Genomic DNA, 5,451 nt, shown 5'->3' with positions numbered 1-5,451 from the left:
GTCAGGGAAGAAAAGAATGAGCTGCAAAGAGAAGTCTAACCTTGACTTTCTCCCCAAAACCAACACTATTCATGACGTGCCTTTAAAATCCTACATTAAGGAATTACCCAGAGAATTTGCTTGGCCCCCGCCCTGCAGACAAAACATGAGAACTGGAAGATCCAGATGAGATCCAAGCTTCAGTCTCAGTCCCCTTGTTTTCTGCCACTAACTAGCCCTGTTAGCTTGGTCAGGTCACCTAGTTTCTGAATTGAAACTTCCTGTCTATAAAATGAAAAGTTTGAATTAAACCATCTCTGGAATTCTTTCTAGCTATGACTTTGTGATTCTAAGATAATGCATAACTATCTGGGAAGAAATGTTAACGAGTCAAAAGCCTGAAGCCACCATCCTGGGCACAGCTAGCTGCTGGGCTCTGGGGGCACCTTCTTTCTGGACTTGGAGAGTCCTTCCCAAGAAGGTTACACACTTCCCTGAGGTTCCATAGCCAGACTGCCTTCCCTGGAGCTGCAATGGAGGAGCCTCTGTCAGATCTCAGCACTGAGCTCCCTCTGAGTCAAGAGACGTTTTCATACTTGGGGAAACTCCTTCCTGAGAAGCTGGTTCTGTCCCCCTCACTGTCCCCAGCAGCGGAGGCAGTAGACGATCTGCTACTCCCAGAAGATGCTGCAGACTGGCTAGAAAGCCAAGCTGGGGCTCAAGGAATATCAGAAGCCCCTACACTAGCCACCTCCTGGACGCTGTCATCCTCTGTCCCTTCTCAAAAGACCTACCCAGCACCTATCGTTTCTGTCTGGGCTTCTTGCATTCTGGGACAGCCAAGTCTGTCACCTACACGTACTCCCCTGAACTTAACATGCTGTTTTGCCAGCTGGCAAAGGCCTGTCCAGTGCAGCCGTGGGTCACCTCAACAACCCCGCCCAGCACCTGTGTTCACACCATGGCCATCTACCAGACGTCAGCATATGATGGAGGTCGTGAAGCACTGCCCCCACCTTGAGTGCCGCTGTGACTATAGCGATTGCTTGGACCCTCCTCAGCACCTCATCCAGTGGGAGGAAACCTGCATGCTGAGTATTTGGAGGACACCATCACTCTATGACATAGTGTGGGGTGCCCTATGAGCCACCAGAGGTCGGTTCTGACTACCACCATCCACTTCAACTTCATGTGTAACAGCTCCTGCATGGGGGGCAGGAACCCATCCTCACCATCATCACTCTGGAATACTCCAATGGTAATCCGCTGGGACACAACAGTTTCGAGGTGCATATTTGTACCTGTCCTGGGAGACACAGATGTACAGAGGAAGACAATTTCCAGAAGAAGTGGGAGCCTTGCCCTGAGCCACCCTCTGGGAGGATCACTAAGCAAACACTGCCCACCAGCACCAGCTCCTCTATCAAGCCAAAGAAGAAGCCACTGGATGAAAAATACTTCACCCTTCAGATCCATGGGCATGAATGTTTCAAGATGTTCCTAAAGCTCAACGAGGCCTTGGAGCTGAAGGATGCCCAGGCTGGGAAGCAACCAGGGGGGAGCAGGGCTCAATCCAGCCTTCCCAAGTCTAAGAAAAGGCAATCTATCTCCCACCATAAAAAAATAATGTTCAAGAGAGAGCAGCCTGACTCAGACTGACGTCCTTCACTTCTTGTCCCCCATTTACACACTCTGCACCTGCCTTCCTTCCCTACCATTTTGAAATTCACATGCTTGAACCCCTGCTTCATACAGGTGTGCCTCCAAAACACTCAGGGACTCTTCACTTACCTTGGTCTGGGCGTCCACTAAAGATGTTGGCCTACACTGGTGTTTTGGGGGGCATGAGGGCAGCTGGGACAATCCAGCTTAGATTTTAAGGTTTTTACTATAAAAAATGCTTGGGAGAGAGAGGATAGCATTCCTGCATGTAAGAATTAGATTTTAAAACCAGTCATAGAACTGGCCATACCTGGACTGGAAGCCTAGGTCACCAGCAGACTAGCCAGGGAAACTATCTCAAGGTGTTTCACTCCTCCTGACAGCAATGTGCACGTCTGTGAAATGCTGACACCCACCACCTACCTCGTGGGGTTTGACATGAGGTTAATGAAATGATGTGTGTAGGACTCAAAGATCCCAGAGGGCCAGAAGTCACCAGGATGCTGGCCTTAAAACCATCTTAGATGACACGGCATCTGGGACTTGGCCTCTGGGGAGTGCTGGTCCCCCTGTCCCTGTTGGTTGATGGATTGACTGGGCAGCTGCTTAAGGGAAGGGAGTTTCCAAGTCCCTTTTCTGCTGACCTAGCGACGTCCTGTCTAGCCTCCAGGTAAACCTCAGCACCTAAAAGGAAACCTCGCCCCACCCCACTCCCTGGAGGATTCCAGCTTTTCCGTGGGATCTGCACCCACCACCATGTCTTACCGCTCCCGATGCTCAGAGTCTAATTTCTTTGCACTCTGGAAGGCACGTTTGCATTCTTCACCTGTATTCCTTCTCCTCGTTTTTATATCCCATTTTTATATCTGTTTCTTATTTTACAATAAAACTTTGCTATCAAAAAAAAAATACTGAGGCGGGGCCAAGATGGCGGACTAGGTGGACGCTACCGCGGATCCCTCTTCCAACAAAGACTCGGAAAAACAAGTGAATCAATCACATACATAACAATCTACGAACCCTGAACAACAAACACAGATTTAGAGACGGAGAATGAACAAATACGGAGAGGCAGTGATTGTTTTCAGAGCCTGGAGCCAGCGTACCTGTCAGCGGATTTCCTGGAAAAACTAGTTTCCCAGTGATGGCTCGGAGACAGCAGTCCATATCAAACCACATAAAGAAGCAGACAATGACAGCTTCTCCAACCCCTCAAAGAAAAGAACCAAAACCTTTCCCAAATGAAGATACAATCCTGGAATTATCAGATACAGAATATAAAAAACTAATTTACAGAATGCTTCAAGACATCACAAACGAAATAAGGCAAACTACAGAAAAAGCCAAAGAACACACTGATGAAACTGTTGAAGAACTCAAAAAGATTATTCAAGAACATAGTGGAAAAATTAATAAGTTGCAAGAATCCATAGGGAGACAGCATGTAGAAATCCAAAAGATTAACAATAAAATTACAGAATTAGACAACACAATAGGAAGTCAGAGGAGCAGACTCGAGCAATTAGAATGCAGACTGGGACATCTGGAGGACCAGGGAATCAACACCAACATAGCTGAAAAAAAAATCAGATAAAAGAATTTAAAAAAAAGAAGAAACCCTAAGAATCATGTGGGACTCTATCAAGAAGGATAACTTGCGGGTGACTGGAGTCCCAGAACAGGGAGGGGGGACAGAAAACACAGAGAAAATAATTGAAGAACTCCTGACACAAAACTTCCCTGACATCATGAAAGACGAAAGGATTATCTATCCAAGATGCTCATCGAACCCCATTTAAGATTGATCCAAAAAGAAAAACACCAAGACATATCATCATCAAACTCGCCAAAACCAAAGATAAAGAGAAAATTTTAAAAGCAGCCAGAGAGAAAAGAAAGGTTTCCTTCAAGGGAGAATCAATAAGAATAAGTTCAGACTACTCAGCAGAAACCATGCAGGCAAGAAGGGAATGGGACGACATATACAGAGCACTGAAGGAGAAAAACTGCCAGCCAAGGATCATATATCCAGCAAAACTCTCTCTGAAATATGAAGGAGAAATTAAGATATTTACAGATAAACACAAGTTTAGAGAATTTGCAAAAACCAAACCAAAGCTACAAGAAATACTAAAGGATATTGTTTGGTCAGAAAACCAGTAATATCAGATACCAGCACAATACAAGGTCACAAAACAGAATGTCCTGATATCAACTCAAATAGGGAAATCACAAAAACAAACAAATTAAGATTAATTAAAAAAGAAAAATACACATAACAGGGAATCATGGAAGTCAATAGGTAAAAGATCACAATAATCAAAAAGAGGGACTAAATACAGGAGGCATTGAACTGCCAGATGGAGAGTGATACAAGGCGATATAGAACGATACAAGTTAGGTTTTTACTTAGAAAAATAGGGGTAAATAATAAGGTATCCAGAAAAAGGTATAACAACTCCATAACTCAAGAAAAACGTTAACGACTCAACTAACATAAAGTCAAACACTATGAAAATGAGGATCTGACAATTTACTAAGAAAAACGTCTCAGCACATAAAAGTATGTGGAAAAATGAAATTGCCAACAACACACATGAAAAGGCATCAAAATGACAATACTAAAAACTTATTTATCTAAAATTACGCTGAATGTAAATGGACTAAATGAACCAATAAAGAGACAGAGAGTCACGGACTGGATAAAGAAACACGATCCATCTATATGCTGCCTACAAGAGTCACACTTTAGACTTAGAGACACAAACAAACTAAAACTCAAAGGATGGAAAAAATATATATCAAGCAAACAATAAGCAAAAAAGAAGAGGAGTACCAATATTAATTTCTGACAAAATAGACTTTAGACTTAAATCCACCACAATGGATAAAGAAGGACACTATATAATGATAAAAGGGACAATTGATCAGGAAGACATAACCATATTAAATATTTATGCACCCAATCACAGGGCTCCAAGATACATAAATCAAATTTTAACAGAATTGAAAAGTGAGATAGACACCTCCACAATTATAGTAGGAGACTTCAACACACCACTTTCGGAGAAGGACAGGACATCCAGTAAGAAGCTCAACAGAGACACAGAAGACCTAATTACAGCAATCAACCAACTTGACCTCACTGACTTATACAGAACTCTCCACCCAACTGCTGCAAAGTATACTTTTTTTTCTAGCGCACATGGAACATTCTCTAGAATAGACCACATATTAGGTCACAAAACAAACCTTTGCAGAGTCCAAAACATCGAAATATTACAAAGCATCTTATCAGACCACAAGGCAATAAAACTAGAAATTAATAACAGAAAAATTAGGGAAAAGAAATCAAATACTTGGAAACTGAACAATACCCTCCTGAAAAAAGACTGGGTTATAGAAGACATTAAGGAAATTCACAGAATGCAACGAGAATGAAAATACTTCCTATCAAAACCTCTGGGACACAGCAAAAGCAGTGCTCAGAGGCCAATTTATATCGATAAATGCACACATACAAAAAGAAAAAAGAGCCAAAATCAGAGAACTGTCCCTACAACTTGAACAAATAGAAAGTGAGCAACAAAAGAACCCGTCAGGCACCAGAAGAAAACAAATAATAAAAATTAGAGCTGAACTAAATGAATTAGAGAACAGAAAAAACAATTGAAAGAATTAACAAAGCCAAAAGCTGGTTCTTTGAAAAAATTAACAAAATTGATAAACCATTAGCTAGACTGACTAAAGAAATACAGGAAAGGAAACAAATAACCCGAATAAGAAACGAGAAGAACCACATCACAACAG

The 5,451-nt window shown here is 42.4% G+C and overlaps 1 pseudogene; it reads left to right on the top strand.

Annotated features, from left to right (window-relative positions):
• Positions 1-237: 237 nt before the first annotated feature.
• LOC100660953 (cellular tumor antigen p53-like) lies at positions 238-2,373 on the top strand (annotated as a pseudogene).
• Positions 2,374-5,451: the final 3,078 nt, after the last annotated feature.

Source organism: Loxodonta africana, chromosome 27 (assembly GCF_030014295.1).
Source record: "Loxodonta africana isolate mLoxAfr1 chromosome 27, mLoxAfr1.hap2, whole genome shotgun sequence".
NCBI classification, from domain to species: domain Eukaryota; kingdom Metazoa; phylum Chordata; class Mammalia; order Proboscidea; family Elephantidae; genus Loxodonta; species Loxodonta africana.
The sequence above is the reverse complement of the archived record's forward strand: the minus strand, read 5'-3'. Positions and strand labels throughout refer to the sequence as shown.